At 39.6% G+C, this 13,191-nt stretch overlaps 1 protein-coding gene across 3 annotated transcripts in view; it reads left to right on the top strand.

Moving 5' to 3' along the window:
• Positions 1-1,838: 1,838 nt before the first annotated feature.
• Positions 1,839-13,191, top strand: part of trps1 (trichorhinophalangeal syndrome I) — a 139,367-nt gene continuing 128,014 nt past the window's right edge. The window contains exon 1 of one of the 3 annotated variants that reach the window (XM_023275374.3): positions 1,839-2,307. The gene's annotated coding sequence lies outside the window, so the exon portion shown is untranslated. The other 2 variants (XM_023275375.3, XM_035950557.2) reach the window with 2 other exon arrangements.

The following is a 13,191-nucleotide window of genomic DNA, read 5'->3' on the forward strand; positions in this document are numbered from 1 at the left end:
GACTTTGATCATGCTGGCTCATGTTTCATTTGCCCTCTGGTTAAATAGCTAGTAATAGCAGATAAGAGGTATTAATATGTATGGACCTCTGATCTTACAGTGTAGGAGGAGACCAAATCAAATTTGGTTCAGATTAAACACATTTTCTTAATTTTATATGGCCCAAGGTTTTGATTTGAGATATGAGTTTGGTCCTGTTAGTATGAGTTTAACTTGAGTTTTTCAGGTATTTTGAGGCAGTGAAAGATTTATGTACTTTTTAACTGCGTCCGAGTGTAGAACATTTGCACCTTGCTTATTAAATGGCCTTAAGTTCTAGTAAAACAATTCAAGAGCTTAGTGTGAATATAAATGATTAAAAACTTGTGCAACAACTACATTTTGTGTTTTTCAGCTAAGTATTAAAAAGTTTATATGAGTCATCACCATCTGCCTCTTCTTAAACTTTGTTTTGCTGCAAGGAAAAGATTAGTGTGGTAAAATCATTTGTATGATATATACGGCAAATCAACAATCACAAAAGGCTTGCTTCTGTGACTTTGTATGTTCATTTTAATATGTAGCAGAGTATTTTGACATTGTATTTATGTATTCCAAATACTTTTTCCTCTGTAAAGAATGCAATGTCTCCATCAGTGTTAATGGTCTGAAGCTAAATCCTTTTCAATCAAGACTTAAAGCTACCACGGCGAGCTTCAGCCACTGGAGGTGCTGTAGAGCAACGTTTGGATGCACTGTTCTATTGAAGCCTCTAGTATTTGTGTGTCCATGCGTGTCCTGGTGCACATGCTTGCATAAAAGCCACAAACTTGCAGTGCTGATATGTGTTTATTGTGACACCAATATTAAGGAGGAAGAAAAGGACAGCAAAATTATGAGAGTGATGCAAAGTTTTGTTTGACATATGAGATTAGAACTTTGTTTTTTTTTTTGTTTGTTTGGCAATTTGCCCTATGGGTAAAAAGCAAATGACAGCAGATAAGAGTCGTTAATTTGCACATTTCTACATTTTTGGAAGTATTTGTCTTGTTTTTTGAGATTTATAATCCCTTGATTACGCTTGCTGCAACACTTTTTTCTTCTATATGTTACTGTTGTACACTAAAACAGCACGTCCAATCCACCTTTTAATATGCATGGACCTCTGATCTTACAGTCTACAATGACACCTGAACAGATTTGGTCTAGATTAAATACATTTTCTTAATTTTATATGGCCCAAGATTTTGATCTTAGATATGATTTTGGCACTTGAGGTTTTCGTGTGTAACTGTCCCTTTAAGAATCAGGGTTCATCAGAGTTGGGTGCATAATCTGTGATGCCATACCTGTAAATTCATCTGCGCTCATGAAACATGTACATAGTATTTATTGTATCATTGCTTTTTATAGTCTTATTGTACTTTGTTGTCCTGCTTCTTCCATGTCTCATTTGTATCCAGCTGCTCTAATATGTATGTTTTATATGAGTTTGTATCTGTTAATCAGAGCCCATTTGGATTTTTTTCATGTCTAACTGTCCCTTTAAGAGTCAGTGCGCCTGAATTAGCCAGAACACTTGATTTATGTTAGTGGAGGTAAATTATCATGTTTTACCAATATCAGTTATATCAACACATCAATTTTACTTATGTATAATTAAGATTTTGCTTTGGGATTTGAGTTTTTATCAGCTAATCAGAGCTCATTTGGACTTTTTTCATGTCTAACTGTCCCTTTAAGAGTCAGTTCTCCTGAATTAGCCGGACCAGTTGATTCGGTCCAGGGCTGGCGTGTAAATAGGTGAGGTTAGAGCGTGTGTGTGTCGCTTTAAGAGTCGGTCTTCGGGTGGCTTCTTGATATTAATAGAGCTGCTGTGTCTTCCTCCTCTGACGTAATGCCCACAGCCTGCAGAGAGGTCCTGTCACAGCACTGCGATAACACCAGTCTGAACAGAAAAAAAAATCAAGAAAAATTACTGATAACGAGCTGATTTGGTTTGCTGTGGCCGGCAAACTTCCCCCCTCACTTTCTCTTCTTCCTTTTTATAGTGGCGGGGGGGCTTAACTCAATAACTGCAACTACAACGTCGGAATATTGCTGCAAAAAAAAAAAAAAAAACAACCTCAGCCACTATTAGCTTGTAGTTCACAGTCACCCCGTCCGACATCATCAACAAACAAAAAAAAAAGAAAAAAAAGAAAAAGCCCTCAAAGAAAGAGACGAACCAGCCAAGCCAAGCCAAGCCAAGCCAGCCACCATCTTAACAGGGAGACACACACACAACAGAGAAAGAGAGAAAAGACGCTTTATTTTTTTGATCAACAGGTAAGCGGCACCCAAAGGAGAAATATGCACAACACAATGCATTGGTGCGAGGAGAGGGAGGGGATGTAAAAATTATGGAGGAAAAAAAATAATAATGCATGCTATCGGAATCGGATGAGATGTCTCGTTTTTGTGTGTGTGTCAAAAAAAGGAAGCGATTAGGAGACAAAATGCTGCTGTTGTTGCTGCCTCCTCTGCCTCCGCTGCTGCTGCTGCTGTGCGTGTTTAGCCGTTAGTAGTTTTTACGACGGGCAGCAGTCGGTTTGCGTCTTATGTAACTAACGGCCTGAGCGGCGTCGGTCGGTAAGGAAAAAAGAAATGCTCCTGAGCTTGAATGAGAGGAGAGGAGAGGAGAGGAGAGGAGAGGAGGAAAAAAGAGCAGCAGCGCTTTGAATTCACATGGCAATTTACATTTTGCTGCTCGGGACACCCTCAACACAAATAGAAATCTTTCACCGGGGGAAGGGGGGGTTTCTTCTTCTTCTTCTTCTTCTTCTTCTACAACTCGGGGAGGGGAAACGGCTACTGCTTTGATTTAACACTTGAAGCCAGCAACAAGGGGGACGTGGAGTGACTTTAGTCGCCTCAAGTAGGTTCGTATCTTCTTCTTTTAAGTTTCATTTATCCACGGCAAAAAAAAAAAAAAAAAACAACCCGCTTGCTTGTGTGTCCACCCGCGAACCCGATCGAGTCGCTCCGCCGCTGCCGTGTGATTGTTTTTGCCTGTTTTCATTGATAACTTTTTTTTTGCAAACTTGATACTCAAGTTCAGATTGCTGCTGTTGCTGCGAATGACGCACATGATAGAGAGAGAAAGAGAGGGAGAGAATGCGGGGTGTTCAGCTAAAACGCTGACTTGTGATAGTTTATTAAAAGCGGACAAAAAGTAGATTATCAGCCGGTTTATGGCGCTGTTTTTTTCATTGTTAGGAAGAGCGCATGGTAAAGTACCCCCCTCCTCCTCTTCCTCCTCTTCTCTCATCCACCTTATTAACTCGAATATCAGTTATTTATTTGTTGTTGTTGTTGTTGTTGTTTCATGCCAGGAAAGCCTGAGTTGCATTTCCACTCAACTTTTGTTTAAAAAGAGGAAAAAAAAAGTTCCCCTGCACTCCCTCCCCTGTCGTAAGAAACTGTGATGTTCCTTTGAGATAAGGGAGCTGGGTAGGCATGACAACTCTGTGGGGAGAGCAGAGTATGTGAAGGCAGCACAATGAGGCACACACTGCAAGGAAGCCTTTTTTTTTTTTTTACATCAAACCAGACTTCTCCAATTCTAGGCCCCCCAAAAAGAGCTCGCTTATGTGTGGACCGACTTTTATTCAGCAGATAACCTCGCTGGTGTATGTTTAAAAAACAAAAAGATTTGCAAACCTTTGCTCTGAAATGCAGTAATTTATTCACGTCCAAAACTTCCTGCATCTTTGCATCGTCAAGCGGAAGTCGGCACAACAAAGCTTAGAGTTAAATCTGGAAATTTTAAGTCATAATTGTTTGGTAAGTCGTGTAACTTTTCGTGCTCTTCTCGGGCCACAGCACAAGGGAGAAAAGTTACACACTCGCTTCCCTTCAGCTCGTAAAAACCTGTGAGGATCGCTTGAGGAAAACTACACGAGATGGGTTGAACTTTTAAGGTTTAAGTTGCTCACAAGCAGCAACACAAATCTTACTTGTGAAACTATAAATGTCGAGGGTTTGTTTAGACTTTTGAGGAGCGAAAGTTTGCAGACTTTCACATGAAGAAGCAAAACTAAAAGTGTGTAGAAGTGTCGTCAAAGTTGAATGAAATTACTGAAGTTTTTGTATGTTTTCGGTATCAGTTCAAGTTAAATTTACGTGATGCATTCAGCTTCACGTGCAACGTTTCCCAACAGTGTTTTCACATCTGCTTTTTGACACTTTAGCATACGGAGTGGTGATTTATTTTTTCCTGTAGGTACGATCATCTTTTGCTTTTATTACTTTTGTTATCTCACCTGGATAACATCAATTTATCCTCATCTCAAAGCACTTTCGGAAACTTTTGCAAATCCGGATTAAGTGTTTTTAGTAAATTTCTAATTCTAATAAATTCTTTTTATTTAGCTGGTAATATTTTCAGGCTTTGCTGTCTGATGAAGTTTTCTGCCTGCTCCTGGTTACAGCGACTCTTAACTGCAAACAGTTCGTGTCCCAATAACTTGTCCTTTCTACCCAAAGTTATCATGTCTGTCAGACTTTTTACAACTTTTAACAATCTTCTATAAAATTAGTAAAAACACTCCATCTGCCAAAGTATCAATCGGGCTCCATAACTTTTTTTTTCCTAGAAGATTTTCCCTACTCCCAGACACTGGATATTATTGTATCTTACGGCCTTGTTTGAAGCCGCTATTAAACGTCAAAATAGTTGACAACTTCCTAAAGAGAACCTCTTGCTTGTAAAAATCTCATTCCTGTATGTGTGTGTGACACGTTCGCGGGAGACAGCACAGCACTTTGTCCCCCTGCATGTGTGTGTCTGTATGTGCGGCGGAGACTTTACTCATATGGCTGCAATATGTGAAGTCTCTGTGGTGGAACTTGGAAGAGAGAGAAAGTTTCGAGAGGGAGAGAGAACACATGGAGCGAGGGAAGTCAGAAATGTCCTGTTCAACTAGCTGGAATGCATCTCCTGTGTTTTATTGATGGTTTGATGTTCTGTAAGACATGAGGAACAACTGTAGTGATTTTGTGGGCTGCCATGCATTTGTCTTTGGTCGTTTTCAGAGCCGTGTGAGAGGGGAAGAAAAAGGCCGGTCTAAGATAGAGAGTAGAAAACTTTAACCTGGTCCGAGCTGCTTTTTAGCAGTGATTTCGCTGGTAGACGTGATGGATTTTGTTGCTTAAGACTTAAAGAAGTTGTACAAACCTGCAGGGAGTGTGAATCAATAATCTCACCTAGCTTTGGTAAGAAGTAAAACAGGAGAAATATTTACAGGACTGATGGAAGGCTTATATCTTCCTCCTGTAGAGGTTTTAGGTAACTACTGCCTCTTTTTTTCTTCTTTCTCAACATTTCTGCCTGTTTAATCTTGTTAAATGTACATTATCAGGAGCAGAGGTTAGTTCATCTCGTGTTGTTATTGCTTTGCTATTAACAGTATTTCTATGGCTGCCATGTTAACATCATACTCGCAGATTCATAAACCTGTTGCCTGCTGAAGGGAAGAGCTGCTCCTCTGATCTGACGAGAGAGCAGCTCTTTAAATTCACAGTCATATTAAGATAATTTGGAAATGGTTTGTTAGTTATTACTAAAACGACACCACCAGCAACTGTTTCAAACTTTTTTCTTTTTTCCCCTGCAAGTTTGACTTTTACTTTTGTGTATTTTTGCTGTGTCAGATAATTAGATCGGCAGGAAACCATGCTCAAATAGTTTATCATAAGTGTTCACAGCTGACATTTACCTAACATCTCAATATAGCACCATTAAACCCACCGCGCTAATGAAGTCTGCGCTCAGACCTTTTCGTCAGAGAGCGTTAAAGGACTTTTATTCATGTGATTGCACAAACTGCCTATTTATTTCTAATTTCTAATCCCATTTGTTTATGAGCAGGAACTGTTTTAACTCGCACTGTTTCCAATAAGCCGGGAGAAGATAGCATCTATTAGAGCAATCAGCCGTTTTTCATCTCAACCCTGCCTGCAGTTCAGATAAAGGAAAACATCCATTTGTCACGGATAGTTTATTTAAAGAAAAAAACTTTTTTTTTCAAGGCTTCTGGCTCTCTTGGCTCATAGTTCTGTAGCTAGCACTTTTTTTTTTTATTACCCGGCCTCCTGTTTTGCTCATATCCCAAGGACACAATTGTTTTTTAACTTATTTAACTGTCTGGACATATTGTTTGGGGTATTTCATGACTTTATATTAGCTGCGTTTAACGTTGGCGATGCAGGGATTTGAGCTTATTCTCTTGTTGCATTTACTGGAAGTCACTCTGGAAAAGAGTGTCTGCTAAATGCCCAAAATGTCATCCCCACTCTGTCTGTGGTTAGTGCAGTCTTGTTTAGGCTGGAGTTTGTCTCTAATGTCGTTGGGCCTATTTTCGACTTTTAAGTCTGTCTTTTCGATGGCCTGCTTTAGATAACGAGCACATGGTCTTGGTTTAGGGTGAAATGATTCTTTTTTCCTTTCTGTTTTTTAGTTTTTTTTTTCGGGGCGTACAAGACCTAAATACGGGACAATTTTTCTCCCTTTTTGATCTGAGAGAGTAAAAGTCCTTCTGTCACGATGCAGTGCAGAGCGATAAAGTGGCGGTTGAGCGATTTAAACATACCCCAGCCCAAGGTGGTGACACAGGCGGCAGTATGGCCTTGTGGTTATAGAAGCTCTCCTGTTACAGAAGGTTTAAACCCCACAACACCTGCTTGGTCCCGTGTCAGTTAAATCTCTAAAAATGTACAGTACGAAATGTATTGTGTGTTTGCGTAGGGCAGCTTTGGCTTGAAAGTTGTTGTACAATGAGTTGTGAGTTTCTGCCTGCTTTGACTCAGCAGTATACGAATCACGCTGATGCTTCCCGCACACGCAGATGTTCAGTTATCAATCACTGCTCCGTTGAGTTCTGACCTTGTGTACAACACCACAAGTGATTTGTTCCAACCCTGTGTTAAGCTAAATTTCCAATAAATCAGCTTATAGTTCTAAATGAATGATGAACTGATGAATTGTTGTTTCCAGTGTTGTTGTATGGAAACGTTTTGTCACATTTACTACTCAGCAGTGGTTTTCTTTTCCAGGTGAGAGACAATTGGAAGTTTCAAACTTTAGACGCAAACGTGTGGTTTCTTCATTGCTGCAGCTTCCACATCTTCTCTCAGCTAAACTACAGGTGTTATGGTGGTTTAAAGGACAGATGATATTGTCATTTGGAGAGAGGTGTATTCCCTATAAAAAGTTATCAGTGACTACCTTGAGACAGACTTGACATGTTCAGTCTGGAAACCTGATCAGATTTGTATGATAAAACTGACTTTCACAAGCATTAAAGTTCACTTTGCATTGTAAAATCTGTGTAAAAGTGTATTTCCACTCTCAAAAGTCTACATTTGATTCACATTGTCCACCATCATCCTATATTTTTGTTGTGATAATAGTAAAATCTTCCTCTAAATGGTCTCTCATTTGAAAATGACATTATTCCAAATTCCAAATCATTAAAAGGTTAATCACAATTACTTGTTATAACTTCCTGAGCCAAAAAAAAAATCATGCAACATGTTTTGTCGCATTTACTACTCAGCAGTGGTTTTCTTTTCCAGTTGAGAGAAAATTGGAAGTTTCAAACTTTAGACACAAACGTGTGGTTTCGCCGGTGCTGCGTCTTCTGCGTCTTTTCTCAGCTAAACTACAGGTGTTATCCTGATTTAAAGGACAGAAAAAAGGAAATAGGACTTAAAAATGGATGACATTGTCGTTTAGAGAGAGGTGTTTCCCTATAAAAAGTTATCAATGAGTACCTTGAGACAAACTTGACAAAATGTGTTTACAAAAATGTGGAAATCTAATCAGATTTGTATGAAAAAACTGACTTTCAAAAGCTTTAAAGTTAACTCTGTATTGTAAAATCTGTGTAAAAGTGTATTTCCACTCTTCCTGTTGTCCACCGTGATGCTATATTTATCGTGACAATAGTAAAATCTTCCTCTAAACCGTCTCTCGTTTGAAAATTACATTATTCCAAACCATTAAAAGGTCAAGTACACTTACTGGTTATAGCTTCCTGAGCCAAAAAAATTCATGCAGCAAATATCATTAGAAGAGAATCAGTTTTATAATTGAGGTGAAATATTGGTGAAATGCCCATCTTCTATTTTTTAATCCTTGCATAATGAATTTGAATGAGATCCAGTACTAATCTGTCTTGCAGCTCTTAGCAAAGTGGACCAATAATGCTTGCAGCTGCCACATTAGAACCTCATACAGTAGGTGCATTTATCATCTCTTTGGCTACCTTGGTGCCTTCATGGATGGTAAAAAAAACACAACTCAGATGACTTAAAAAGGATCAAGAGCGGGATAATCCAACACAGTAAACATGCTGTTTGAGTGGAGGTTTTTGAAAGACTAGTCTTCAGTTTAATTTCACTGTGTGAAGTCTACCTGCTGGCTTCACAGGCCTCACATCAAATTTCTGTCCTTCTGGTTAAGATGTTGTTGTTGGGAGTATGTTGTACTACACTCCTAATTTGCATATAAAAAAAATTCAACTAAAATGTAGTGAGTTAAAAAAAATTCAAGTGGCAAGAGTGATCCTGATATTCTCTTCTTTAACTTTTGAATTTGTGTGGATCGTGACTTTCTAAATGTTTCTAAACCAGCTTCCTTGTACAGATTTGTACACTTCTTGTATATCTCTGATTTGCTTGCTCTTTATAATACAGTATATAATGAGGAGCTAAACGGTGAGAGGCTGCGACATTTGCTGCAAGCTGCAGAAAGAGATTTAAACTTGCGTCGTAATGAGTACATTTCTATACTGTTTTCTTAAGTGTTCCCGTGAGGATTGCTCCATCTGTAATTTTTTTTTTTTAGGCTTTTCACACAGCACCCAGCAGGCAGACAGTGAAAATTAACTACGGAAAATGTGACAGTGGTGTAAGTGGCATGAATTTGAATGTGATTTATGTTGTAAGCTTCTTTGTGTTGTAGCAGAAAGAAAAAAGAAAAAAAAACACGCAGATGGAGAGAGTATGAAACCATTTTCCTCAAGTACTGTATGCTTAATTCAGCGAGACTTTTCTCAAGTGGAAGTGTTGCGATTTCTTTCCTCTGCTTTTCTTTTTAAATCAGGGAAGCTGCTTGCATGAAAAGTTGGCCGTCGTCGCTTGATTCTGAATGACAGAAAGTCATTTGGTTTTGTAGGAGAATTACCTGCTGCGACTCCACACATTCACCTGTTGTTGTTACAGTAGGAAACTGCAAGATCGAGCATGTTCCACTTTGTGAGGTTTTACTCTGCGTGTATCCAACATTAGCTTTCATTTCTGCTACTTCAGGGCAAATCTGAGTTATGAGTGTTCCGCTGGTTATTTCTAAAGTGGTTGTCTGTTAACAGGTGATTTCAAGCCTCTGTAGTTTCATATATTTCATTAATATGGCATCCATCTGCACACATCCTCTCACGCTTAGTATTAGTGAACATTCATCTCCAGACGGCTGAGCGTTGTTGATAGATGGCTATCAGTTATTCTAAGAGTCTATTGGCATTTATCTCCTCCGGTTGAGGTCGGGTCTATCTCGTTTGCTGCTTGGTTATGATTGAATTGACTTGCTGATTGTTTATTTCTGTACAGAAGGTTAACTGTCTGCTCTGTCAACAGTCAAACCAAGAAGCTGCGCGCACACATACACACACACACACACACTTTGATTTCTTAGCTGACAAATTTCTTGCTTTCTGTCTTCATGCGCTTCACATTTTCCTTTTTCTCTCTCTAAATGACTCTTTCGTCTTATCTCTAAATCTCTCTCTTGTTATGTCTGTAATACAAGACAGGACAGACTGTAAGTGTGCTTTATTGTACTGCAATCACTGTCAAAATACTTTATTTACTCACTCAAAAAGTACTGCATTTAACTTTAAATACAATGTAGCATTTATTTACTGTTGGGATCTTTTTCAGGCACAATGATAATTCTTCCAAGGTTTGATGTGGCACACTTGTGTAGCAAATGTGCGTTTTGTCTGTCGCATGTAGTCTCGCAGTCATACAGCGTTATTGCCGGCTGATACCTCTTTATTTCATGGATGGATGTGATCGCACGTGTAAAGTGCTCTCAGCCCCTCGGTGAATGCACGTGTGCTCACAATGTTGAGTCCCCCAAGTGTAAAACTTGCAGTTTCTATGTGTGAATGTGTGTTTTCTGGGATGCAGGGTGAAATTCGAAGCAAATTGTTTCAGTGCTGAAAGCGTTTGTAGCTTTCTTATTACTGTGTACCTGCTGAGGAAAGGGACTCAGTTTTGCTGCTTTTAATACCATTGGACTCTTTCCCTCTTGTTCTCCTACACACACACACACACACACACACACACACACACACACACACACACACACACACACACATGCATGTACAGCCCCATTAGTATTGTAGTCTGGGATCAGGCTAAAACATCTGGTGGCTGAGTAACTTTTCAAAGTAGTCTTTGTCCTCACTGTGCTGTGTGCATGCATGTGTCTGACAGTGTGTGTGTGTGTTATAAGGGCAGACTTTTTATGGCGTCCCGTCAAATTAAAACTATGATTTAAGCGACTATGATGCACATTGTTTTTTTCATTAAAGCGAGTAGCCACACTTGTTTCTACTGATTCCTTTCTTTATTTTTCTTGCGTGTGCCTCTGGCTGTGTGGACTCTTTGGTGTGTGGAAAATGAAGAACGGAAAATGCAGATTAGAAATGCAACAAGCAACTGTAATTCATGAGTGGCCAGCCTGGCCTGATGTGTTATTTTATTCATGGCTGACTGCTGCGTAACAGAGAGGAAGAAAAAAAGGAAGAAAGCTCAGGGAGACACCCTTTCAAGTCGCCTTTGGTCCAGCTGGACATTTCTTGCCCAAATCTGAAAGGAGCGATGAAATGCACGTGGCATAGCAAAGTGTCTCACCTGTTCTCTGCAGGATGGGGCTGGTCTGGAGTTTTCTGATACTGTAAAATAATCCTACAGTAGCAGCGCTGGGCTTTAGAGGGGGCAGCCTTACAGACAGTTTGAGGCTGATGCCCTCAGGGCCTCACTTCAAACCACATAACTTTTGAAAAAGCAGGGACTCATCTTCTTTCACAGCAGTAAAGAGTGCTTAATTGGCATATTTAAAGGTGTAGCACCTTGTGCTCTGCTATGAGAACTTTATTTTAATGTGTGCATCATGCATTATGCAGGAAATTGTTTGACTTTTAATGAAACGGTTGACTTTGAGTAAAAAAGGGACAACCTGTTGAATTAAATGGTTTTAAATGTGGCACAGTGGCTATGTAGTATTATGGTTTATTGTCACTTGGGTAAAGAATAATGAAATAATAATAATAATATAATAATATCTTATATAAATAAATTTGAGGTCAAAATGTCAATATTCTTAAGTCCTAGGTTATCAAATGTAGATGTCTGTTTTTTTCTAGGGTTGTAAACTCAATATGCTTGGCTTTTGCACAATTAATCTAACCAAAAAAGGCATCTGAAGACTCTGATTCAGTTAGTCAATCATCATCAGATGGATTTCTAAAGAAAGTAATCATTTTTTGCAGTTGTAGTTGCATTTAGCTACCTCTGTGTGCATTATTCTTTGTCTTCACAATGGACCTCTTCCATGGAATAGAGTGGGGAGTGTTCATGAGAGGTGCTCGTTGCAGTTTTCAAAGTATTTATTTGCAGAAAAATCAAGAAAGCCGTCTTGTCAAACAAAGTTTCTGTTACACTTTGATTAATTTCACAGCCCGAATAACAATGATGAACCCTAATTTTTGCAGATTGTTGTGTTAAAAATGCCGTCCAAGTGATTTTCCCAGGGCTCACCTTTGGCTCCTGAACAAGCAGTTGAAGACCACAGAGATTTATGAAATTTGTTGCAATCAGCATGTTTCTTCCTATGGAAGAAAAAAGTGTTGAAGGTCAGCATGTCTTTAACATTCCTAAAAGGGAAGTATTCTGGTATCACTGATAAAGACCGTGTTTCAGTGCAGAACTCCCCTTTAGAGGTTCTGATTCGATTTTTTTATGTATTTTTTTGTCCCTAGTGAAAATAGAAAGAAATCCTCTTGCTGATAAGTGTGTGTGTGTAACGGTGTGTTTTTGAAGGGTCTGCTGTGTGTGTGAAGAAGTGGACGCACGGATAGATGGATGATGGGAAGGAGGGAGGTGGTTTCTTTTTTGAAATGGAAATGAAGGGGGGCACACATCTGGGGGTCTTTGAGACTTTTTGTGGAAGGAGACGAAGAGGTGGGTGTCAGAGGCCCACAGTCAGAAGTGTGTGTGTGTGTGTGTGTGTGTGTGTGTGTGTGTGTGTGTGTGTGTGTGTGTGTGTGTGTGTGTGTGTGTGTGTGCGTGCTGTGTAGGTGTAGTGGGGGGTGGGGGTCAGGGGAGAGAATGGATGGAGACAGGGAAGAGGAGGAAAGGATAGTTTCTCACTTCTGGGAAGGTAGGAAAGAGGAGGTCAGTGTTGGACTGTGGAGTTGGGGAGGAAAGAAGATGGATGGATTGACGGATGGAAGGGAAAGAGAAAAGGAAGCACACAGAGTGGTACAAAAGAAGGCTGTGATAGACATGAGTAAAGAAGGAAGGGATGCCTTAATGTGACAATAGAATGAAAATAGGAAGAAAGAAAATAAAACATAGGAAGGGATGGACAACAGGAGGACAGATGAGGGTCATTTGCATAGACAGAAGGAGGAAAAGTGGGGCGAGAAAAGGGGGCAAAAGATCACTTGCTATGGTTGAAAACTTTACGGCTGACAGTTAAATTTACTTCAGGCCTGTGAGTGTGTGTGTGTGTTGCAGTGGGTGGAATAGCACAGCGGGGGGCATGGCGTTTGTTCTGCAACATGGCTTTTGGGCTTTTTAGTGCTTCACACACACAAAGTTGTCCTCTCGCTTTTCTTTAGAGGCTGATTTCATCGAGCTGTGAGAATCTCTCTCTTTTTTTCACCCTTTGCTCTTCTGTCTTGCTCTTTTAGACAAATCGGAGTCAGTTAAGTGATCAGGTTAAATTCCCATGCTGTACAAAAACGTTCAGCTTAGTTTCTGGAATAAATAGTTTGGCAGGAAGTTCACAAAACCAGTATGGATATTGCACGATGACGTATGTTCATGTAGTTGCCTGGACATTCACAAGCTTCACACCTTTTTTTAACATTGAAAAGA

The sequence above is a fragment of the Amphiprion ocellaris genome, chromosome 15 (genome assembly GCF_022539595.1).
Source record: "Amphiprion ocellaris isolate individual 3 ecotype Okinawa chromosome 15, ASM2253959v1, whole genome shotgun sequence".
Classification (NCBI taxonomy): Eukaryota; Metazoa; Chordata; class Actinopteri; family Pomacentridae; genus Amphiprion; species Amphiprion ocellaris.